Here is a 26,919-nt window from a genome sequence, read left to right on the forward strand (position 1 = left end):
TTTCAGAGCAGTCATTTGTACAAAATAACCTGTATAAGCCAGCCTGCCCACTGTTGTTTCATTAGAGATATTCCATGTTCTATAATCCCTTCTATGGCATATTTCCAAAAGACATTAAAGAAGTTTGCGAGAAGAGGGCAATGTAGAGACTGAGAGCATACACAAAAAAGCATTTGCCACTTCCACGAAGATGATCTCTCCCCTAGAATGGCCAAGAAAACAGACAGAATCCTTCTCCCATGCACACCAGTAACTGCAATTTATAAAATAAGCCTAAATTCTTCTTCATTGTGCCACAATCATTAGCCTATTTAATTTCTATGGGTTCAAAAGAGACCAAGGCCATTTCCAACCAAAACAAATAAGATAAAAAGTTTATAGCTTTCACACAGCATGATTTGTGTATCTTGGAGTAAGTGCAGTCTCATGAAATAAGTTTTTTGTTTTTTTTTTTTAAATCTGTTTACATGAAAAGAACTAGCACGGGCCAATCTTTCACTCAGTGGTGGAAATAGTCTCCCATTACGCTTGAAAATTTTGCTTGATAAAACATGATTGCTTTTCAGGTTTTTCTCTCAAACTCAGATCAATACATTCTAATTAAATACTATATAGGTTCAACTTTAAGTGAAAGCTGCCACTGTATCAGTAAAGATTTCAAATGCCTCCTAGAGAAGTTGTCCTCCTGGTGCTATAGCACACACGTTTTCATTATCAGTACCTGACTCCTCAGACAGACTGAGAACAAAGTGAACTTTCTTTTTTGTTTCAATTTACATACGTAGTTATAACACCCAGCTAGTCTTAGCCTCTCTCTTCAGCCAAATTATTACAGAGAGCAAAAAAAAACAAAAAAACAAAAAAAACACAAATTACCTTCATTAAGCTTGAGTTTTCCCTAAGCTCCTCAACTTCACACACACACACGCTTCCCTTGCAAATACTGATGCAAATCCCATACTTGAGCATGTTCTGCGCAGACATGCGTACTTCTGCAGCCTCAATCCTAAAATTTTGGCCAGAGTGACTTCTTAAAAGCCACAGAAATGGGATTAGACCTCAAAAGTTTGTCCCAGGCTTTGCTCCAAGTCTGACTGTATGCTCCAGTTTTTCTCTAGCTTACCTGTGCTAACTTTAGAGGACAAGCAAATGGAGATTCTAGCCTTCATCTGCCCTACGCAGTCCTTCAACACGATTTAAGGGAAGACAGCCAGCTGTAAATTAACCCAGGAGTTAAATCAGTACGATAAAAATAGAGAAATTAACTACCAGAGTCATACAGGCTCTAACAAGGCTTTCCCTTGGCACCATTTATAAGGATGGTTTTTGACAGATATCTGCCCTCCAAAAATAAGACAATAGCAACTAGCTTCTTAATAGGTCTTCAGATAGCCCATAAACTGGACCATAAACTGAACATCTGAACTGAATTCAAACTGGCAACTGAAGTTTTATGGAGTTCAAAGTCAGAAGAGATTATTCCAATCATTTTGTCTGAGCTTGGTGGGACACAGCCCAAAGAAATCATGCAAGAATTTCTCCATTTATTTACGATACTCTGGAGAAGGCATCCAGTCACCCTACTATGTCCCTAAAGCCAGATTTTTATTTATTTTTTTAGATGGTTAAACCATTTGGCACCTCACTTGGAATTAAACCCTCCTTCAGCTTCCAACTTCTGGATCCAATTCCACCTCATTCTACCTCCTATCCAGGTAGGTATTGTTATAACCAGCTAGAGTCACCTTTTATTCGTTTCAAAAGTTAAACAGACTGAGCTTCTTTAGTCTCTGGCTTCAAGGCATTTTTCCAGACAGTGAATCATTCTTTTATCTCTTTCCTGAAAACTTTCCAATTTCAGCCTCCTTTGTGATGTGCAGCTACTAGAATTGGATGTGGTAACTGTGTAATGGTCTCAGTGGTGTTACAGAAGAGCAACACCCCACCTCTCTCCTTCTCCTTGATGTATCTTCCCTCCTTTGCATCTCAGTAAGGACTTGATCACACCTCTTGCCTACAGCATCACAGCAAGAGTCCTTATTTCCTTGTTTATTCAGTACTACCCCCAAAATCTTTCCAAAAATGCTGTTTTCTCAAAGCGTAACATCCAATTCTCATTTCCACATACCATGTTACAAGCATAAGTCTGCCTTGCAACAAGGCCAGATTAGCATGTACAATACACCTCCCCCCCCAACATTAATGGTTTAAAAACAAACAGAAAACCCCACTGAGGACTGCATGGTGCCCACAAGTCCCTGGAATTAAACCAGTCGTCTAGAACCAGAATATAGTATCTATGGTCAAGGTGCTTCTCATATGAGGAAACTTCACGTAAGTTTTCAGTAGAAGCAAAGACCAGCAGACACATGTTTTTGTATGTGTTGTGTAGAAATACTAATTTGAAACAATGTGGATTAAAATAAATATTGAATTAAATCCATTCTTCCACTGACTCATTCAAACTAACATTGGGTTTTTATTGATGTATTAATAAATGAGCAAAATCCACCTCTGATGCAAATGATACCAGTGATACAGATATATTTGGAGCATTTAGCCTGCTAATCACATTAGTGAAGGTCCAGTTGATAGAAAAAACATCCCTAGAGATGTCACTACTTTCCTTTCCAGGAACACTAAGAAACAGTCAGCGAATGATTTAGGGGTTTTCCATACAAACCATTTATACAAATCTTCCATTGCTTCATGCTAACGACAGTCAGACAGGTAGCAAATATCACAAAATGGGAAAGAAAGTCTCAACAGGAAAAAAAAAAAAAAAGCAATGATTTTGCTAGAGCTGTTCTCTACCGAAAAATCTCATAAATGGAAACTTATTTGGCATCTTTGCTAGAGCTGAATTGGCAGAGTAAGATGGAAAGCAGCTCTGCATCTCATTACTGCCTGCACTATCACTAGCTGGAAACTTTGGAAAAATAGGCCCCTTTCTGTTTAGATACAACCGTGCTGTTGCTGTACAGAGTGTCTGGCTTTCTCTTTCCTTCTCCTCAGTACAGATAACATCTGCATAGAACAACTCTTTGTCTTATTAAAGCTTCACCTTGTGCTGCTTATTTTCCAGCTGACATTTATTTGTGACATTGCAGGCATTTTCTAAGTAACCAACTACAATGTCAGCAAGAGATGGTGATTAAATGCCACCACACAAACACAGGTAATCAAATGTTCCCAACTTAATTTCATTTTAATTTGGTGCAGTATGCATTTACATTAGTTAATTAAATACAGATAAAATTAAATTTCTAAAAGAGGACTGCAAATTGGTACACAGAGATAGCAGTATCAAAAGCTACCCAATCTTCAGACTAACCAAACCACAGGATTTGGATGTTAGGTGGGTAGTAAGTGCTGGGGAAAAAGCAAAATGCTTGAGAAACAGAAACACTGCTTTCGCATCAGGACTCCTTAGTAATAAAGAATGATGTGAAAACAGATCAAAATGCTTAATAATACATGCTTGACTGCAGTAGGAGAATTACTTCTCAACATCTGTGTTGTTGAGGGAGGCTCTTTTAACAGAAAGGGAAAAGCATTCTTACCTCTTGTGTAAACCTGATCAGGGCAGTACAGTGTCCTATAGACATATCCAGGCTGGTTCCAAAGCTAAAATAGCAACATGAGCATGGTAATCCACTGGACTAATCACCACTCTTAAGATTCAAGCTAACATTTCCAGAAGATCTAAATGTTTCTTTATGTAAGGTGTACCAGCACAGCAAGAAAAATTGTGGACTATCAATATTTTCCCCTGCTTTTCTAGTTTAACAAATGCAGTTTCCATCTAGGATCAACAGATACCTAAATTCCATCATTACACTGCTCAGACCCTGACACTGGAAAAGCAGCGTAATCTAGCAGACTGAACAATGAAGTAGGAATTTGAACATCTGATGCTATTTCTGGATAAAACCATTTCATTTTTCTTTCTCTTCTCTTTGTCTTTTGCTTGGGTATTGAGATTCAGTGCCAAGGAGCTGTGTGCTTGCACAGCGCCTAGCACAATGGTGTCACAAGCAGTCTTTTTTCAGTGGGGGGAAAAACAAAACAAAAAAATCCTACACCTTTTGTTTCCAGGTTCCTACAGTAGGTAGGGTTCCACCTCACATTTAAAGATGCCTGAAAAATGGAATACTATATCCAGATTAACACAGTGAGAAAATAAAAGCTTAAGTCAGCCATATAGTACAAAGAATCACAGTGCCTTTGTACATCCAGTCCTTAGCTACTCATTTCACAACTCACACTGGAAATTAGCCCCCCACCATCCTCTCACTAATCTCTCACTAATAAATTGACTGGTTTCTCTTAAAGTCACATACCCTCAAAGGGCACATTTGTTACAATTGTGCAATATGTGTTCAGACAAAACTATCTGCAGTCAGATTGGGCTCTTTAGACACAGTGAGATCAAACAGCTCACAAAATCCTTTGATGGAAATTTAATTCTTTAAAAATATGCATGAGGTAATTGAAAACACATTTTATGATATTTCAGCTTATAAACAGTAGATCTCTGGCTGGGTTGAACAAATAGCATTAAGCCTTTTTCTTCCTTCTGAAAAGCCACAATGCTTGGCAGCATGAGGCACTGATGCATCTTCTGTACCAGCTCAGGGAAACCAGTGTTTATAATGAAAAGCTTGTTTTAAGATGCAAATAGCACTCCAGCAGAAAAAAAAAATATTTGGGAACTATTTGTAAATATTGCTTATTGTTCATTCAAAGCCATTTTGTAATATTAGCATGTTCTTCCAAGATTCAAGCACAAGGCCTGGGTTTATTACATTTGTCTCCTCTCCTCCCCTTTCCCTTGAACAAAGCTCCAGAAAAAAAACAACCTCCAGTTTAAGCATCAATCCTATGCACCCTGGAAAGCACAGACATTAAAATCATAAGCTAAAGGTTCAGAGCACAAAATCCAATCCCAGTTTTGCTCACTTGATATTTACACCTCTTTCTGTGCCATCAGAGCAAGAAGGTGCAAAACGAGTCTCAGCTTGCGCCACAGAAGTCAGAACCCAGGAGTCTGCAGGTTTGTGGAGAGACAACTGCTTCAGGCTCTGCCTGATGCACACTCCAGCTACGAACTGCAGTCTTCTACTTCTTGGGGAAGGGCCTTTATGTACTTAAAAGGTCTTTTCACAGTAAGATTATATGAGTCTGTCTCCCCTTTTGCTTGTCCTCGAGGGGAAAGAGATGGGGGAACCCAGAACTACCTAGGGTTCATCCTGTGGCAAGGCAGCAGAAAAATCTGTGTGCTCAATGCAGAGTTGAGCCTGACTAAGTTCATGTTGCACTCGTTATCTGTTGCATTTTTGACAGATTCTAGAGCTACCCCAGTGCCTACGCTTCTTTCTCAAACTAGAAACTAAACTACATCAGTCCTAGAAAGGAAATGGTTATGATCTTTATTTTCACAGAGATGATGTTTCTCTTCACCTTCTTCCAGGTCATGGCCCTTGAAAGGAAGGAAGTTCTACTGAACTGGAGCACCACAGACCAAGGAAGGTTTGAAAAGCAGGCCAAGTCTGAGGCAGCCTTTAACTAAAGTAAGAGATCATGTTATTTGCTTCAGCTTCCTCTCTGCTTCAGCAAAGAAACATTTGGTAAAACAACAGCACTAACCCACCCACTCTGCTTCCTCCTCTGCCTACTTATGTTGACAGAAGTCTTTTCATTATGTGCTGGTTAAAGAGAAGCCCTTACTTTATGGGAAATGGCTACTACCCCCACCTCAGAAGAATCTGCCCATGTTTCAGCTAAGGATTTCTGGTTTACTTTTTTCAGTAGAACACATGCAGTGATTAAAAATCTATGCATTTAAAAAGGTAGGGTTGCATCCATCTTTAAACCAATGCTGTTGTTTTCCCTGGGTCACTGAAAGAATGTGCTTGCTTTTGTGCCACAGAAACAAGAAGTTAATGTGCAAAATCTAAAGGCGCCACACTTCCATAAACTTGTCTTATTTAAGGGATTCTTCATCAAAATGAAAAAGTACTGGAAAATAAAATAATCTGAGAGTACAGTGTCATCTCACAGAAAATCACGTTTTAAAGTGAGAGCACTCTGAAACATTGGAGAAGTTACAATTCATTTGTAAAGAGACATCTGCACCTAGGTATGAACTAGCAAACCAGTGGTAAGGCAAAAGCGAATAGGCTTCTTATTGTTGTGCAACGTTTTCCCTGGGTGAAGTGAAAGTGCAGGAAAATGAAGTCTTTCCCTTTCACAACTAAAGACAGAACAATGCAAATCCCAGGGCAGCACTGACTTGTCAAACAGTTTCTGCTGGCTCTATTTTAAAAGCTGTAAAGACTTTGAAGTGGAGTTGTAAACTCAATTGATTTCAAACAAAAGGCTAATGTAATCCACTTTCAGCACCAGTACCATGCTGGCAGGGAATACATCCTTCTCAGTAATAGAAATTACTTATTAGGGCTTAAAGCAATTCATTTCAGTGTTTTCAAGTCACTTAAGAAGTTGGATAGGAAAGATCTTGGCTGAATTCAGCCACAGGGAAACAAAGCCAATCTCTGGACCTATTTTACTGGGGAGACAGTAAGGCTTCCAGGAACCCTGGCATTAATATCTGACACATTCATGTGCCCTTTTTGTCCCAAACAGCTTTCCAGGTATTGTAGTTTTATATGTGAATTGTCACACCCAGCCCTGGACTGCAGCCATCTCTGAGATGGGATGGACAGTTTTAGCAATGCAAAGTCAGCAGGACCAATTAGGGCAGAAGACACCACATCAGCTTAGAGGACTGGACAGCCACCAGATTCAGACACTGGAAAATGAGTGGAGACTTTGGGAAACACTGCACCCCCTCAAAAAAATTTTACAGCACTTAGAAGTAACAAAATAGAACCAGCCTAGGACTTTGTGGCAACAAGATCAGAAGTCCCCCAAAATAATCAACTGGAAAAAGATCGACGAGGGATCAATCAGAAGAATATAGGAAAGAGAATGGCTCTTGTGAAGGGATTTACCAATTAAAAAGAATCTAAGAAAAAATGAACAAGTGGAACATAGAACAGGTCAAAGATTTTAAACTTTTCCAATAAATTTCACAACATTTGGCCTCTTCCTTTGGAAACTGCATGTGATACATTTAGGGAAAATAATGACTCAAGGCAGAGTGTGAAACCAAGCAGATTTTAAGGAGGCCCTGACATAATTTTATATATACAGATGAAAACTACGCTGCCCATTTGACGGTGTTTTAAAGTTTCTATACAAAAAGTAGGACATGTGTTAACAGACCCATTAGATCAGGATGGAAGAGCCTGCAGCACAATTTTGGAAGGCCAGTGCTCAATGATGGGCATCCAGGATGATATCAGTGATTCAAACTTCCTGGGGTAACTGCAGGTCCATTTGAGGCCCAGTGAAGTGAATTAAGATCATTTTGTTCACCATATGGATTCTGGACTCAATCTGCTATTTGATTTTCCAGGGCTTTTGGCAAAGATCTATGTCATTAATGTCCAGACTTGGACACTGAGAATCTGCTGACAAGAAGTTTTTGTAAGGGGAGGACACAGTCTAAGAGGACTTTGCTATATTATTGTAACTATTATTCCCCCCTTGCTAAATGTTTCCAGGGACTATCTTCTTCTGGCCTCTGTGGAATTAACTTCTGCACTAATTCAATAGCTTTTCTTCCTACATAACCTACCCACACTGAGTATCTTTGAAAGCTTTACTACTATATTTTTCTACTTTCATACCACTCGACTTAATTCCAGACTAAAGTACTTTCAGACTAGCAGTCTTTTCCCTATGACATTGAAGTCCTCTAACTGTTCAACAATTTGAAATTATTAATAACAATTCACAATTAGAGCAACTGAGTTGTTTGATATAGAGAAAGATGATGCATTTTAGATGCATTTCAGCCTCTCAGGTTCGTAATTTAGCAGCTCGCGCTGCCTTAAAGTAAAAGCTTATACAGTCAATTGTTCTCTAAATTCAGATTAACACAAAACCTTTTTTTTTTTTTTTTTTAAAGGGCACATCAGTTCCTCCTGAGCCGGACTGCATAGGAATGGCACTCTCTCTCTCCCCAACTAATCTTCCTTTGGGATAAATGAAGAGATAGATGTATGCTTTACTTCTGTCAGCAACAAAATACAGCATGGCCTTCCCTATCCCATAAACTTCTACTCATCAGGTGGAAGCATACTTAGTCTCTCCCCCTTCAGACTACATAGGTACCAACTCCAAATCTAGCAAGCACTTAAACCTTATGCACGCCAAGAGTGTCAAAGAATTCAGTGAGTATGAGACAGCCAGCAGGCAAATGCATGACTAACGCCAGTTGAAATGTTGTTATGAAAAGTCTATTTTTCCTTTCTCATTGTTCACTTCATATTTTCTATTGTTTACTGCTGCCCATCTATTGCTAGAGTTTCTTTAATTGAGCTGACTTGTGCTTCACAAATACTCAGAGCCAAGTCTCCTCTAGCCCACCCTGTGCTGTTAAAAGACTGCCCAACATAATGCTACTCACTTCCATCGCGCACCCTTCCCTTTTCCTAGCTGCTTCGATGCACAATGAAACAGTTAATGTTCACCTTTAAAGCTGTATCAATGCCATTTGAATTAGCCATCCATTGAATGAATGGGAGGAATTCACACCTCAAGGCTTATTGTTTCAGGCGCTCTGCCAACTCAGGTGGCTACGGCTGCAGCAGCTACATACTGGTCACACTTTAAAAGGTTTCTTCACAACTACAAGAGCTGGAGAGTTAGTCTGAAAACATGAGGGCACAGAAAACAGAGCAAGCATAATTGTGGCATACATCTAGCCCCTCAGCCTTCAGCTAGTCCTTCTTAAAGGAGCATGCTTCATTTGTTTACAAGTCTCGTGTTTAAGCCACAGTTCTTTGCTCTCTTTCAGGACGGCATCTTTCAACAAGACATCCTTCTTCGGAAGACAACCTCCTCAGCTCCCTGAAGATGGCATGCCTACAGCTGCATACATTCACACTGTATGCAGACTGTATTTCAATATGCATGGCCAGGGAAGAAAGCCATCACCTCAGCACCCCTGGAGGAGTGTGAAAGCTGGAATATTGCACAAATCACAAAAATAGGCAGTGGGCCAGGTACCAGAAAGGAAAGCAATTCTCATTCCTAAGTACTTGCCGGTTTCCTATTGATTGTAGTGGGAAACTTCCAAGTTCCCACTCCCAGCCTCTGTGAGAGCAGCAAAAAATATACACGCTTCGAGCACACCAGTGTAGAGGTTAACGAACCAGCGTGCCCCTGCAGCTTCACTGCACCAGCTCACACACCACTAACACTGGCATTGACCTGGAATTCACTCGTGGCATTTACAGGATTAAACAAGCAAAATCCAGAACAACAAAATCCCAAGTGCATTTTGTGCATGTAAAACGCAATTGTCTGTCACTTGTCAGAAGAGATTTACAGAACAAACAGCTCACAGTAAAACTTTCTTCAGAAATTCAGAGCAAACATGAAGGAGAACCCCACACTTCTTCCATCCTTTCCATGACAAAAGCTGGAAGTTCCCCCCACCCACTATTTGGAGGGAGAAATACTTAAAGCCAGAAGTGGAAAACAAAAAGGCTAGAGGCTGGAAAGAAGCATGGGTCCCAACTAGGAAAGCAACAACTAAATTACCTAGATAAGAGTGCATAACTTCAGTAAACAGAAGTCAATATACTGGAAAAGGTTTCCAAGACAATTTAAATGACAACAAGTGAGGCTGAAGTGACTATTAAATACTGCTTGAACAGACAAAACAGAATGGGGATCAGCACCATATGAAACATTCACTCTGGTGAAATTCATGGTGTCACCGAAATTGAGTCCTGCTGAATAAGAAAATCAGAAAAGTTCCTGGATAATGCTGTGGCAGACAGAGCTACCGTACGTCTTGATGTAGATGAGAGGAGTAGAGAAGTACAAGGAGTTGGTTTGATCATTAAGTGGAGGATCACAACAGTATCATGTCTGCGAACGGAGTCAGACAGCTAGAGATGTTGAAAAAAAAAAAAGCCATAAAAATGCCCCAGTATCTCATTCTTATGCATATCCTATCTCCAGTGACCATCAGTAGCACATGCCTTGAGAAAGAACACATAAAGCCAGAGTAAGCTTACAACAATTCTTTCCCAAATACACCCTCCTGGCTTCCGGCAATCAGCAGTTTACGGACTTAAGAAGCCAGACCATCGTGTTTCATAGTCCCCGAGATTAACTTCTATGAAAATTTAACCTCTTCCTGAACCCATTTATACTTTTCGCCCTCATGACATTTTATTACAGTGAGTTCCGCAATCAATTACATACGCTTTGTATTAAAATAAATTAAAATAAAAAACTTTTGTTTTAAACTTGTTGTCTGAGTTTTGTTGAGTTCTCCCTTTTCTTTATTCAAGGGAAGTCATGAATGATCACGCCTTGCATATTTCTCCATACCTTTTCTGGTTTTATGACACTACCACCCTTCAATCAAGATTTTCCAAGCAGAAGAGTCCTAGCCATATTCTGATCCTATGGATGTCATTCCATTCCTTTTATGATTTTTTTTTTGCTTCTCTCTGAATCCTTCTTAGTTCTATCATGCCTTTCCAAGTTATAGTCAGAACTGCAGATATGAGTTTTGACAATGCCAGAATGAGCGTTCCTGTTTTATTCTGTTTTCCAATTCCTAACTTTGTCTTTTGGCCACCCCGCGCAGACATTTGAACGAGCTATCTATAATAATGAGAAGATAACTTGTTCTACATAAGAATTTAAATTACATTCTCCATTAACATAATGAGAGGGGTTCCTCAAAGCCTCACTTGTACTTAGTACCACAACACCTCTGTGATAGCCATCTAGAATTAACCCAGACATCACGCTCAGCACCACAGCTTCTTTCTGCTCAGCACCACAGCATCTTTCTGGTGCTATGACTGCAGGAAAACACTGACCCCACTTTTAATACAGTCTTTCAAGTACAAAGTTGTTCTGGGAATAAAGCATACTATGAATTAGTTTTGTATTATCCCTAGCACTTATGACATTTGACATAAAGCAGGGACAAAGGGCTGTAAAAAACATTCCCTCCATTTCTTAGGAGACAATTTATAATGAACAGAAGCCTGAAGAAATGCTGTGTGCTTGATTCTCACTCTCAGCACTCTTGCTTTTTCCCTTCTTCAAGGGCATGATATGGGGACATAAATCAGCCTCAATTCTTCAGCAACCCCTCCCCACCTCCCAAGTTAACAGAAGAGATGAAAAACAGCTGCCTTCCAATTTGCCTCTGTTCTAAGTAAGCGATTCCCACATTTATCAGTATTTCATCTAGCTATTTTTTTGCATCAACATTTTCCACACCACTTAGAAATGGAGGGGTGATTGAGGAGGAAAGGGGAGAGCATAAATACACTTCCCCTCCCTCCCCCCAAAAAGAAAAAAAAACACTGGTGTCAGATTTCGCAGTGGGACACTTCCTTTGCCAAATTACTCATTGTATTTAATGACTTTCCCTCACAGCATGATGTCTTTTTTCTTTAAGTCATTTTCTCACTTTAAACAACCAGAACAAGCAAAACCAATGCAGATTCTTTTAGAAGCCTAAGGAAGATCTTAATTTACTAGTTCTTCAGTGCTAACTCTGGCAGAGATTGACCAATATCAATTCACTTTTAAGAAACAAACGATCATTCACTACATACTTCAAAAGGTACTTGGAAAGGGCTGCTCCTTCTCACCCACTGAGACTTTCCGGGTTCTGTGCATGCAACACTCGGTTCAGAAAGAACCAACAGCTCAGGCCTCTCATAAGATACCAAATCCAAAGGTCAAACCCTGCTTGCCTGGGTAGCAAGAGAAAACTATTTCCAAAGGCTCTTGGAAGGCAAAGTCATACTCTTATTCCAGGGAGAGAAAACATACGTCCATACACACACCCCTCCATAGCATAGGGAAAGACTCTGCCAGCTCCCTGGTACTAACCTTTTCATTTTATTGTCTAGACTGTTAGAAAACATTAGGAAGAGACTAGCCTGGTTTGGCAGTAATGCCCTGGACTCCCAGGGCACAAGCCATTTAACTGCCAATTTGTGTGAGGAGGAACGACTACAGTGTCCTTTGGAAAGGTACTTAATCTTTCAAGGACCAAGTTTCTCATTTCTCTGCTCATAAAATGATAGAGCCTTTAAGTGGAAACTCCTTAGGCCAGCAGCTGTGTGTGTTAATGTTTTTACAGCAAGATGAACAAAAGGTTCTGATCTTACTTTGGCCTAGAGGGATCTTGGGGTCACACTTTAAGTGTCAGCTGCTACCTATAAAGACATTCACCTTCTGCTTCCCTCACTTCCCCTGTTCTCATATTCTTACCCTTTCCCTTTTACTAACTCTAGCATTCATGCAACCACAGGGTGAGCTGGGTCAGGACTGAAAATAAAATAAAATCACGTTACCTTCCAAAGGATCAGAATTTAGAGTTTAGATCCCCCTGCACATCTTCCTCAATGCCAAGAGGCAACACTTTGCAAATCTCTACCTAGATGTTTTCCTAAGAAATACATTCCAGATTAATCTCACAACATTCCTTGTGACAAAATTCCAAATTCTTTGTTAAGGAGAAGGCAGATAGTGGCTGTAGGTCCATCACCCCAGATTCATCATGCCTGGTCTCAAGTAAAAACCAGAAACAAGCTTCACTAAATAATCCAAATGCATTTCTGTGCATGGTTAAGCTGTCAGTTACATGCTCATATGAAATATGTTTTCTACAATACTCGAGATAGAGCATCCTACCCCTCAGTGAGTTAAGAGTTTGAAAACAGAATGGCGAAACTCAGAAGATGACTCCACTGGGGCTACCAAAGCGACAATAGCACATCCAAAGAGGCAAAGACAGTCCACACACCACAGTGAGGACAGTCAAAATTACCTCCTACTGGACTCCCAGATGACCTGCTATCCTCAAGCAAACTCCAAACAAGAGAGAGAGAAAACTTTCCAACTACATCAACCCAGATCTCTCCTGCATGGATATATCACCTGCACAGTCAGAATCGTAACATAACATCCATTTCCTGTTAAATAGAGAAGCATTTTGGATTTGATTTGGCAGATAACCATGATTTTATCTGCTGTCACCTGTGTCTTTATAAAAGTCTTTCTAGTAGTACCACCGATTTTGGATTTAAAAAAAATAAATATTTGTATTCAGTGTAACTTGATTTAAAGTATTAAGGATTATTTCCCAGTAAAAGGCATTCCATTCTTATGGAAGGAATGATCAACCTTCAGAACAGGCATGACAAAATGCTCAGCATCCCAATACGTTTCTCTGGTATCCAAAAGACAGAGGGTGCACCTTCACTGAATTGCAGTGACTGGGATCAGGCACTGGTAATGGAGATGTCTGCACACACACAACCATACTATCAGGATGCATCGTGCCAGGGAGACTTCCCAGCACGAAGGGCAAGAGAGAGCACATTCAAACCCCAGCTGTAGAGCTTGGGACAGTAAGTCTGTTGAGACAGACTGAGTTCTGCGACTCTGGTTATGCAGGAAGCTAGCCTAAATCTTCATGTGGATCCTTTCTGGCATTTACCCATTTAGTGACAGACTTTCATAATAGATTACAAATGTAGTGTATGATTCAGCCTGTATTCTCCTCAGAGACAAGTCTTATTTGCCTGCACAGAACCAAGCTGTCACTAACAAAGTACTAATGCTAGCTCTAACGAGAGCTAACCTGAATTCTGCTACTTTTGATTCCAGTCAAAAACACAATGCTCCTTTTATTTTCAAAAGGGAAATATCCATGTTATTTTAAAATCAAATTGTTGCAGAAGCTTTACAAATCAGGCAAAAAGTTCAAATGCTGTCACATCCCTTCTAAAAAAGGAATTCCAACAAAAGGATATGCCAAAGTGAAGAACACTGCACTGAGTAAGTTTACTGCTTTTAAAAATATATATGTGTTCATGTGCTTTAAGTTAAGAGCATTGGAATTTTATACTCTGAACAGCTAGGCAGATATTTTACAGTTACCTTGTGGAGTTTTAAGAACATGCATGTTTAATATACTGGTTTATCCTGTGAGCCTAAGATGTAGGACGATATGATTTCCATGAAAGATCAATGGACAGAGATTGTTTGTCAGAATAAATTTGTCAGGCCAGAAAAACAAACAAATCACCCAAAAAAACCAAACTATCATTTGCTGAGATCCAGGGAAGTTCAAAACCAGGATGATGGAGACAGCTTGGTAAGCTTCAAGTAGGATGAGCTGCCCCAATTTATAAACTATGTACAAGGACCCCTGACAGATGGAAAGTTTATCAGTTTTGGGAGACACTGTAAGAAGTCTTGATCTTACCCAGGGATGCTGGACATGTGGTTGAACAAAGGAAAACTAAGAAACTAGTAACAACCATAGAGTCATAGCAATGTTGGGTGGAAGGGACCTCCAGAGGTCTCTAATCCAACACACTACTTAAAGCGGAACTACCAGAAACACTAGATCAGATCAGCTGTGGCTTTGTCTAAACAAGCCTCGAATACACCCACAAAGATGCCACAACATTTCTGAGTAACCCGTTCCAGCGCTGCACTACTCTCCTAGTAAGGAAGGTTTTTCTAAGGTTGAGTTTGAACCACCCAAGCTGCAACTTGTGGTCACTGCTCCTCATTTTTCCATCTGCCACTACTGCGAACAGCTTCGCCCTATCATCTTTGTAACTCCTCTTCAAGTGGTTGTAGACTGTTATCAGATTGCTCCTTAGCCTCCTCATCAGACTAAACAAGCCCAGCTTCTGCAATCTCTCCTCACAGGCATGTGCACTAGGCCATCAACCATCTTGTTAGTTCTCCGTGGACCATCTCCGGTTTCTTGATCTCTTTTGTGAACTGGGGGCCCCAAACCTGGATGCAATATTTCAGTGTGTCCTTCCCAGTGTCAAGCAGAGGGGAGTGATAACTTTCCTCAGTCCACTGAGGAACTCTGCGCTTCTTGTCAAACATGACAAGGTTAGTGTTGGCTTTATCGTCAAGTTTCTCAGGGTCCCCCTGGACTGAAGCTCTACCATTCAGTGTGTCAACCTCTGCCCCGTCCCAATTTAGAGGCACATTTTGTTACAGCATCTAGATCATTGATGAAGATACTGAACAATGCTGGGAACAGTATTTCCCACAGCTTCCATTTCTGATTCTATAATCATTCTTCATATTTTAAAAAGATATATAATCTATACTGATAAAACTGTTCCCATCTAATGCAATTCCCTGCTGTATGGAGATAAGACAGTTCAGTAGCAAGACTATATATTAAATCTTTGACATTTTCCCACCCTTTAAGAAGGGAATGAGGTGAGCTCAGCAGGAGACTCTCAATAATGAAATCTATTTGGAAAGTGAAGAATTGAACTGAAGGGTAAATTTTCACTTGCCCATTCATTTACAGAATTTAAGATAATACACAATAGCATAGTATAAAACAGCACTCTTCATTGAAAGCAGAGTTTAACTAAAATTGACATTTAGCTTCCACACTGTTTGAAGAGGAATAACTTCCCCCCCATGACCGATTCCCCTCCTTCCCCTCAAGAATGGAAATCAAATTTCAACGCATGCTTTTTTCTCTGGGGGTGGGGGGAAGGGGAGGCAAAGAAGGGGAAGAATTTAATGAGTAGTATCTGCTCTTTTGCCACTCAGAAGGGATATGACTGAGGAAAAAACATGGAACAGACTCCATTTTCTGATTTCATCTATTTTAAATCAACTCTCTTAAGCCTATTGTCATCATCACAGGGTTAGATACTCAGATTTGTGCTTTTACAGGACATTTGTACAGAACTGTTTCCTTAAGCAAAGGAAAGATGTAACCTGACTAGAATAGTCTATTTAAAGCTAGCCATGTTCGTGCCAAGACACTGCACTCTCACAATTGTTTTTTTTCCCTCTGCTTCTGAATGCCCTTGGGAGTATGTCTTCAAAAAGCAGCTGTTGAATCAAGATGCAGAAAATTAATACTTTGCAATACACATTCAAGTCTTTTTATAGGTAAAGTTTTGGGTCAACTAATCAATTTGGAAAAAAAATTAATCCATTTACCTCACTGAAGCCAAAACTCTTCCCTAGGTAATTTTCCCTTACTTTAAGGTCAACAGGTTCAGTGAGTAAACAATGTTTCCACTTCCAACTACTTGTGTTCCTAGATGACAACAGGCCCATTGGATGCAACTCTAATGACTTCATATGGTCTCCGTCACTGTGGTAAGAAGAGTCATGACAATTTTAAGCACCAACTGATCCAGCCAAAGTAGGAAACAGATCAGGTCTGAGTGAGAGTGGTCTAAACCTGGCCATTCTCATAAAGATCGGTATTTCCACACTGCCCCAGTCTTCTGCAGCACTGAAATCAGTCTTCTAAAGAAGCAGAAAGTTTTTCCACCTAATTGTTTCCCCCATGACTACATCAATTTCCCTCCTTATTAGGTTGCTTATTCAGCCTGTAATAAAAAGTTCAAGAGAGTCCAAGAACTGCGCTTTTTTTTAAATAAAGAATGCTTTTTAAAAAAGTATCATAATTTAGACAGAAATGACTAGTATGCTTTTAATCTTAATATGGATGGTACAGTTGTAACTTAAGGGGTTTGTGCTTATTTTCAGAGTATACTTAACTAAAAAGATTTGCAGAATAGCAATTTTGAGAAGGAAAAAGAAAGGAAAACTAACACCACAATATTTGTAACATGAAACAGCTTTTTTCTAACCAGGGCCTGACCCTGCTCTTCAAAGGGAAAAAGGATCAGGTATGAAAATAAGGTGATGCTTGATGGATTTCCCCGTGGATACAGGATGATTAGGATGGTAGGCAACATGAAATAGAAAAGGTATTGACTGGGCTGCACGCACACCAAGCCCACTTTTAAATAAATGGTTTAATCATATCTTCTTATCAAATGAGAGTAAATACAGACAAGTTTTGGTTGGTTGGTTGGTTTCTTTAAAGACTGGAATATACTTTTTAAGAATGCCAATGGTCAAAGTAAGAAGGGGTGCAGAGAATACAGAGATGCAGAAAGCAGGAGCTAGAAGGAACCAGTAGTATCTCAAGTCAATTATCTGTCCAAATACCTGTTCTCCCACACACACCTTTTTCCAAATCCATCTAATGGGGAAAAACATTAAGCAAAAAACGGCCAATATCCCCACTAGAAGACTGGTATCTTTTACAGAATTCAGCTGCAATGGTATTCATGTTTTTAAGCCTCTGTTTGAACAATGTCACTATGGAAACAGATCTGTGATGCCCTGCACCTTATCAGGCTTTCTCTATTTAAATTCTTTTCTTGAGTTTTCAACAAAGCCGTTCACTGAACCTCAACTAATCTAAGATTCTGTCAGGGTTTTCCTTTTTTTTTTTTTTTTTTTTGGTCTTCTCCTGTTGCTCTACCCTGTCTCTTCCAAAAGGTTCTCTCCCCCACTAATGCTGCCTGACAAGTTTTGTTTGCCTCACATCTCTTCAGTTCCTAGTGCAAAAGTATTATAGCTGTATTTATTGCCAAGCAGACTATATAATTTTTACCCCCCCCACCCCCTGTGACATAGTTTTCAATGAAAATTCCACACATTCAACAGCAAACATTTCATTTTGCTTTCAGCTCCTAGGAATCTGCTTGCATCTACATCAGATGTGCCTGTAAGTTCTCTGGAGAATTCCCAGGTTAGAGGTATAAAGGGTTACATCTCTGTAATACCAATAGTTTATCAGTTCCAGATGCACACGGAATCCCAAAACCTGTGTTTACAAATCTCCAAATATTAGAATACTTTTTGGGAATGGAGAACAGGAAGAAAGCTGGGAAGCTTCAGGGTCCCTTTATGCAAACGAAAGAGGGCAAATCTGGGTCTGCCCTCATTGTACCCAAATCTGATGCATACGTAAGAACCATAGTAGTGCTTTTGCTACTTAAGTGAATGCTATAGCCTCTGCACTAGTTAATGAAAAACATGCTATAATCCTCATCCTCCACCTAAATGGATATGAGCCAAACATCATTACTTAACCTTTGGGTTTTTGTAATACTGCCTATTACTGCAGTTTAAAAGGAAGGTTACAAGAGAGATCCTTCCCTCTTGTACCAGAGTGCCTGGTACTTTTTTGGGGGGCAGGGGTGTCTTATCAGCTTGCATGAGAGTTTTTGGAAGAGAAGAATGGGAGATGTAAAACAAATTTTATTTTATTAGCTTACTGTCTTTGATTGATCGGCTGGGGTGGCTGAGGAAGGAGAAAGAAGCATGACACAGTAGCCCAAGCCATGTTACGGCTATCGGAGACCACAAGGAGAGCTGATATCAGTAGCAAGGCTACAGTTATTAATTATCCAAATGAGCTTCACGACAAAGAACTCAGTAAAACCTCTTTATGATTTCCACTAGGGCAACAGGATGTATGTTGATGCTTTAAGAAAAGGTGAAATGGAGAGAAAGCATACAACTCAAACATTCCTCCCCCCCACCCCCACCCCCCTTTTTTTGATTATTTCTGGACTTTCATTAAGCAAGGTGTCCAACGGAGGCAGGAGCAGCACAATTCACAAGCAGTACTCACTGGGGTTTAGTTACTTTTTCACACAGAAATAAGAAGGGACTCTTAGGAATCTCATAGCAAACGAGTTTCTTTCACATTGTAGCTATTTCAAATTTGAATTTCCTTTACTCCTATCAAAATTTACCACCTAGTAACTTTTGAGAGATGTAAATTATGACAGATTGTGGTAATATATTTTATGAGAAAATCTCCCTGATCATTACACAGCTTATTTTGGTTTGCTGAGAAACAAATTCAAGATAAGGCCAAAAAAAAAACAAAACAAAAACCAAACCAAAAAACAACAAAAAAACACAAAAAACAAACAAACAAAAAAACCCCACAAACACAACGCCCTGGATATAGGTATCCAAACCTTACATGGTCTTTAAGTCCTTCAATCCAAAACCATAAGCAAAGTCACAGATTTTTCCATACACTAACCATGGACAAACAGCCTTTTTTTCTTTTTCCCCCTCCACACAGCTCAAGAACCTGCAGTTCTATTTGCAGAACCATGGCAGAACAGGTAAGCTCCCAGCTCCCAACCACATTTCCTCCGTGGAGAGTCATGGCAAAAAGCAATGCTGGTTATAGAGAACATATTTTTCAAAGAGCTCCTCAGATACTTATCTAATTTCCACTGACGTTCAGAAGGATGTAGGTACTTCTGAAAAATGCTGTCTACACAAATCAAAAGTTAGAGACCAAACTATACATATGTTCCAGCTTCTTCCTTAGTGCACTAATAGGAAATTTAATATTTTTCAGAACTGCCAAACTCAGTGCAAAATAAAAGGTTATTTTGTTTTGTTTTCTTCCACTGTTCATACTCTCAAATTAAACATTCTTCATAATTCATCTCTGGGAGCTACCACTCCACAGACTAGTCTTAAACACACTGCTGACTTTCAGGGGCTTAAGAGTTGGGACACACAACGCAGAACTAGGAAGTACTGTTCCAATTTGGTTTCTTGCCCCAACTCACCATTCACCTGCTAGCACCAAGGCATTTCCAGGGCCCTATGCATTAGGCCACCAATGCCCCCTTCAACCTCCTCCTGCATAGATGGCAAAGGAACACAGCAAGAAGTACTTGTCCCTTTGGAGAGGAACAGGTCTACACCCAAAGCTGCAGTCTTGCAACCTAACCAGGTTAACTTCCATGTATGTATATGTACCCTACTGGTTCAGTTTGTTTCTCCCTAAAAACATCTCTCAGCTGGGTTTCGGTCCCCCTCTTGCTAGCATACTGTTAACAGACATCAAACAAAATCAAACAAAAATACTTACATAAAGTAACTCTGAGGAACAAAGAGCTGGGATAACCAACCAGGAAACCTACAAATCACAGGTACAAAATAGCAATGAATATATTTAGGTTAGAAATTAGAAGAATGCTTCCAAGTATGGCAAAGAAACAGCCTCCCACTAACAAAAGAAGCCTAACTCCACCTTAAGATCAGAATATGAAAGAGGCTGTATGACACAGGAATTGGGAACAGGGCTGGACAGGCCCTCCAGGATGACTGGGTTTCATTCCCTGCAAGGATACTACCAGAGCTGGTTACTTCTGTGTACGTTCTCCTTTCATCATGTCATGCAGTTCCCTCTGAAATTACTGAAAGTTGTGCTTACGCTTCTGAGGGCAGATCTGGGCAATCTGCCTTTAGCCTCATACCACTGAATACACTTCCCGTTTCCCCCTCCCTGCCCACAGCTTTAGGAATTAAGCTTGGAACTTAAAACTATTTCAGATTTTCTTGGCTTAGACAGGTTAAGCCAAGATGCTACACTTTCCTCCCAAACATCTACAGCAGTGAATCCATTATGGAGTCATTTCTTCTCCTATGGAAGACACTAGCCGATGACACTGATATATATTTTCTCTAGAGGCCAGATTCATTCCATCTTGTAATCCAGACCAGAGCAAGACTTTGCTTACTGCTGTGGGTCCTCAGAAGACAACCAGAACAGTAAAATGAATTTGAAATGGTGTTTTTCCCCCCAAGAGCTTTCTCACAGAAAGCTTCTAGTGCTTCTTTGCCTTGAGATTATGCAGACAGTTGCCATCAATTACTGCATGGGAACATTGGGTCAAATTTGTGCAAATCACTGGAATCGCATTAGGGATTAAGTTGGTTTGGAACCATGGCAGAAGAGGTCAGATTTCTCCCTTTGTGCTTCATATTCATCATTTCTCATTCCTACAGCATTTCTACTGGCCTAGCTACAGATGCAGGTAGGATTCAGCGGCAAAATGGATGAGGGAAGAGGCACAAATGGAACTTAAGTGATGCAAATAAGTGAGTCATTGCCAAAACCATAAACCTCTCCTTGCCACTCTGCACCCTACCTACTGAGAGGCCACAGCAAGTTTAGTCCCACCATTAAACCTGTGCCTAAATGAAATCCTCCGTTTCATGGGCTAGAGGAAAATTATTTTGATGATTAAGGCAGAAACACTCAGAGTGACAGCTTTGCTGGCTCAAGCAGTAGAAGAGCCAGCTGCCAGTCCTCTTGGAAGGAGAAGGGATACTGCCATAAGAACCACATTTGCTGTAAGAAATTTCAACCTCAGAGAACATTACTAGCTAGTTCTCTCTATCACAGATTTATAGCATGGCCTGGCTCAGCACCACTGCAATCTCAGAGCTTCCTTGCAACAAAAACTGTTATTAAAGTTTGAAACTGTCACCAAGGCTTTTCATCCTATAGCCATTTAGCATCCCTTTTCCAAAGAACACTTCCTGTGCCAGCCACTGGGGGCATATTGGGTCCAGAGGTCAGCGCAATGCATCACCTCATTAGATGTTTTGTTGACTGAAGGTATCAAAAAAGAAAAACAGATGAGAAAAGTAGTAGTTTAGGAGCTCAAACATGTCCATAGGTAGCAACATGCATTTATGTGAATGCAGTGTGAAGCACTAATGCAATGACAGGGGAAGAAGAAAAAAAAAAAAGGCACTTTTCCATCTCATTCCTTATAACGCATCAAGTGTACGCACACCGTTGTTTGCACAGGAAACAGCCCATCTAGACATACTTGAATTAAATTTAAAACAGCATGGCCTACAAATCTCACTCAAAAAATAAGTTTGTTATAGTTATCATGAACCCTCTCTCACCTATACTGAGACTGATCATTGGTCCTTGGCTGAAGCACAAAATACAGGAAGACAATTCCCCAATAGCAGGGTCTCAAGAATTTCTTACAGCTGCTGCCTGATAAATCAACTGAACTCAACTGTCTGAATTGAAGTCCTGTAAAATCCTGTATTTGCCACAAGAAACATGTCCAAGATTATCCCATGGATTCCACATGCGCAGGATACAGGCAGCTTCAACTGACAGAGCTCCATGCTGACTGAAGGAGAAGCAGGTATTACAGGGCTTTTAAGTCTCTGGTAGCGATATGGATATATTGCTTTATTGTATTACTCTATAGACTCCTGTAAATCTACAGAATTCAGTTTACCACAAGGCTACTGTTTTTCAGAGACTGACCCAATGACTGGTATTTATTTGCTGCAACAAGCTCCATAAGAAAAAAAATTCATGCTACTCCCCCCATCACTGCAAAGATGACATCTTGCTGCCCATCAGCCTGCCAGGAAACCAGCTGGAAACAATATCATTACCACAATCTATAGGCATCCCTCCAATGCATTAATCAGGTCAGAGTTCAATAACTACCAGCATCTTTATGAACTGGAAAGGATAAAGCTGTGGTAATAAAGCAGAGTCAAGATCAGTCCCCAAGGCCTAGTTTTAGCTCTTCTTCCTCCCCTTTGTCTTCTTTCTTTTTTCTTTGGAAAACATTCAACGTTAACATTTTTATTCCAGTGTTTGGGTTTAAATTTACCATTTTGGAGAACTCTGAAGTGCAGTAAGGCCTTCCAGTATATTTGACATACACAATGGAAAGTGTCTACCACCTCACTGAAGCAAATGCAAGTCTTCTCACATAGGAGCCAGCAAAAGTCACAAGACCTCTGGCTTGACAGTGGAGTTATCCATATAATTCCTAAAAAGGGCATTGAAACAGTCTGGAGAGGATGAAAAGTGCCAAGATAATGATTTGGGGATTGGGGGAAAAAAATAGATATATATATGGCCCCAAAAAAGTTAAAAGTTCAGTTTAAGATGGTTGTTAAGGTTTCTTATCACACAAAGCAGAAATGCTTCCAGAGGCAGGCTAGTAGTACCAGGTACTAAAGTTATCTCACAGACAAAGACATACCAAAATCCAGGGACTGGAAACTGAAGCTGTAGAAGTCTAAATTTAGAGAGTGCCTTTCTTTTAAAGCATGAGAAAAGTTAACAAATTAGAAAAAGTTTTGCATATGATTTTGGTCCACTCAAATAAAAAACAGGTGCTTCTCTGGAAGATGTGTTTTAACAACACAAGTTATAGAGCATGTTATAAGAGCAATGAAATGACACAGGCTTCTGAAGAGTAGGGAGTAAGAACAGAAGGCATGGCAAATTCCCCTAGATTAAAGAAATAAACAAATCACAGCTATATAGTTTTATCAGTTCAGTACAGCTCTCCATTTAAAAAAAAAAAAAAATCACCTCACTAGAAGCAAGCAGCTGTTCATTATCTGAGGCAAAACTCTTTAGGGGCAGTGACAAGATCTTCCTCAGTGTTTGCACAGCAGCTGGCATAATACAACTCAGTTAACTGCTGTACTGCGTAACTCCATAACGCAAAAGGGATTAGTCAGCCCTTGTTCTGCAATGAAGCTAACCAGAACTGTTCAAAGTAACTGCATCATGTCCTGACACTGAACCTAAACTCAGGTTTTGTTTTCACAAGTTAAGATTCAGTATTTGTCAAACAGTTCAAAGCTTTTTATTTTTCTAGTAAGCTCACTTTTCATTTCCAGAAATCTGTCTCCTGTAAGTCTGGAAATCTTGCAGAGAAGTTTTCCTAGAAAGTATATTCCAGTTCTCTCATTTGAGGATGAATAACAACTCAGTCATCCAGAAGGGACAAAAGACAGGGAGTCCAGGTAATAAAATTAAAGGGCGATTTTTGTACAGAGTACAAGCTTTCAACAACAGCTAGTAGCAGCTTCGTGGCCAGGTTTATAAAAACCTAAAATATTTTTGGTCTGCAGACATAATATTCAAGGAAACACAACAGGATAGAATAGCTATGGATATCAAAATTCACCTCTGAAAAAACCTGTACATTAATTCAGTCTCTTGTTGTGGAAGAAACCCATTTAAGTTGCCATCCAAAGTATGTATTTTTGATCTTATTAATCCAATTAAGCCAACAGAACTAATGTTAATATAAGTCCAGGACAAGGTCTTACATTAGAAACTCGCAGAGAAATAGGCTCAAAAATCGACAATTCACATCCCAAATACAAAACTAATTCTCTGATGAGTCCCAGAAATTCTGGATGAGAAATGTACAGTTTGAGGTAAGAGCTTTTAAGGGTTTGATAAAACTGGAATGTTCTTGTGGGCTCACTTGCACTCAAAAGTGACCCCCCCCCCCCAGTAAATTAAGCCAAACCCAGTCTAAGCCTAGATTATAGGTAATATAAGTATCCATTCAGAGGCTTTATCCAGAGAACTTGTAAACTGATTTTAGTTAGAGTAAGGCAACTTTGCATTCAGACACAGACTCAGGAGATTCACCTTGCTTACCTTTTCTCAGACCTTAGCGAAGTCCCTTCCAGCTCCTTCCACCTCTGATACTTCTCCTCTGCAAAACAATTTGAAAAGTAGTGATGAAAGTGATAAGAACTAATTGTTTGACCCTAGAATTTGAAAAACTCTAGTAGAAATCCTACTAATAATTTGCATTAGGGGATGTATTTTACATTTAGAAAAAAAAACAAATTAATTTGCTGTTAAAATTATCAGCAGCTACATATCAGACAACGGATATTGGGCCAAGTCTGGCCAGATTAGCCATACAAGCCTACCAGTCTGACTGTAAAGTTTAAAAAAAAAAAAAAACAAAAAAAAAACCCACCCACACTAGGTAACAAGCAAAATCCTTCTGAAGCCTGGCACTGAGAACAATTCCACAGCCAAGTAGCTCCACAGAAGCCAATGATCACAAAAGACCCTAACAGCCACTGAGATTTTATTTGATGAGAAATCATTCATGAGAACTTATTAATCAGAAACAGGACCGCAAAAAAACTGTGTCATGAAGTCCAGCTCCTCTTTATGACAGAGAATTGCTTCACTTGACATCATTTCCCTTCCACATATTATAATGAAATGATGAGATACAGGCTTTCACCACAGATGTTATTCCAGTCAGCTTTGATGAAGAAATTGCTCTGGACAATTTCACTTTCTTTTTTTTGCAGTAACTTTTAAAGTATACAACTCTACTTCATTATTTAGCTGCTCATATGATGGGGGATTCCTGCAACTCATCAGCAAAGTCATCTATACATATCACTGCCCCAGGCTCGCACAGAAACAGCGTGTACATTTCCAACAGCTTTCTGGTCCAGACAGACAAGCTGAAGGCTTGAATCCAAGACCTTCAACAAAGCACAGACACATAGCTAGATTTGAAGGAAGATTGGTTCAGCACTCACAGGTTAAGTAAAGGCTCAAACAGACTAGCTCTGCAGATTTAGGCGAGGTGATTTATAAGATGCAAGGTGATTGCGATAGCAGGGACTGGACATGGCCCAGAAAACCCCCTTCAGTCCCATGCTCTTAGTAAAAACAATACACACGACTTCACTGATACAGTACACAGGGAGCACAGTACTAGGTTACTCAGCTATCTGGGTGATATTGGCTAACATTAGCTTCAACTACCTAAGCAATATTAATCAACTATAATTTGTTTAGTATATCTTCTTTCAACATTGGACTGAATCTGTAAGAGCAGCTCTTCTAAGTGCATCTGCAGAGAATAAACATTTCTGTATGGCTCCTTCAAATGTAGGCACATGCTTTACAGAGGAAAGTCTTCCAGGAACTGCACAGAAATGAATATAAACACACTTCAGCTCTTGTAAACGTGTCCCACAGAGACTTTTCATATAACCTCAAGGTATCCTCCTTCAGGGTATTTCCATGTCTGCAAAATTGGAAGAGCAAGGCTATCCTCTTCCTGGATGTTCCAAGTGCAAGGGGGGTTCATTTTATGCAGCCCTGGGCTAGAATATGTGCAAGTGTGAAGTTCTAATCATCACTGCATATACTGTATACAAAAGAGATTATGTAGCATCATTACCCCCCAGAAGAGCTTCACACAGAGCTTGTGCCTCTCAAATGTTAATTAATGGCTTCCACACAGCATGCAATATTAATAACTGCCATGTATTAACAACACATGAGGACACCCAGAAATATCCCCTCAGTCTTTGCCTACTTGGAAAAGAAAGGGACAATATAGTATCAGTCATTATATTAGATCCATATACAGTTCTCCAGTGGAAGAAACACTTCTAAGTATAGAGTACAACTGAAAACAGAGAAAGCTATAAAGGAAACCTGCTAGGTAATGTGAAGAATGGCACTGGTGCTAAGGGTCACTCAACAAAACCAGCACATAGATATTCAAGTTCAAAAAAGTGAACTATGTAAGGATGCGGCAAGTAAAAAATCCTAAAAAAGAGCAGTTCAAAAGCAGGAAGCCTAAGAGAGAGTTAGGAGGGTATTGTAGGGCAGAGATTAGCGTTTAAAAAATGGATAGCTTGCCTAAGGACGAACAGGAAAGCCCAAAAAACATGGCAAGTCAAATGTAAACAGGAAATTAAAAGGGCTGAAAAAACAATCCAAAAAATGCCTGCAAAGGGTGCTCACACCGCTAGCAAACAGTTCTTTAAATACATCAACACCAAGAAGCCAGCTAGCAAATCAGTGGAACTGGGGCCGACAGGGATGATAAAGATGTAGCAGAGAAGCTCAGTGAATTCTTTACGTCAGTCTTTACTGCTGAAATTGTTGGGGAGATTTCCATTCCTGTTGAACAGTTTGTAGTGGATCGGCCAGAAGAGCCAGATCAATCTGAAATAAATTCAGGAAATACTAGACCAAACAAGAAGGTTAGATGTTAATGAATTGCTAGGACAGAAGAGCATTCACACAACTTCTGAAGAAACTCAAATGTGAAATTGCAGAACTGCTAGCCAAGTTGTGAAACCCAGCATCACGGAGAGCCTCTGTTCTAGGGGCTGGCAGGCTTCTCCTGCCTGCACAACTCCCTGATGCAGGCAGGGCTGTGGAGGAGATCCTGGGAAGCACAGACTGGGGAGTCTCACTTCCATCCCTGGCCAGAGCAAGCCCATCATAAAGAATAAGGAAACAAA

At 40.0% G+C, this 26,919-nt stretch overlaps 1 protein-coding gene across 3 annotated transcripts in view; it reads right to left on the reverse strand.

Moving 5' to 3' along the window:
- Positions 1–26,919, reverse strand: part of MYLK (myosin light chain kinase) — a 231,318-nt gene that overhangs the window by 193,089 nt on the left and 11,310 nt on the right. For all 3 annotated transcript variants that reach the window (XM_013960570.2, XM_013960571.2, XM_013960573.2), the window contains exon 2: positions 24,278–24,335. The gene's annotated coding sequence lies outside the window, so the exon portion shown is untranslated. The remainder of the gene's footprint in view (positions 1–24,277; positions 24,336–26,919) is intronic.

This window comes from Apteryx mantelli, chromosome 6 (genome assembly GCF_036417845.1).
Source record: "Apteryx mantelli isolate bAptMan1 chromosome 6, bAptMan1.hap1, whole genome shotgun sequence".
NCBI lineage: Eukaryota > Metazoa > Chordata > Aves > Apterygiformes > Apterygidae > Apteryx > Apteryx mantelli.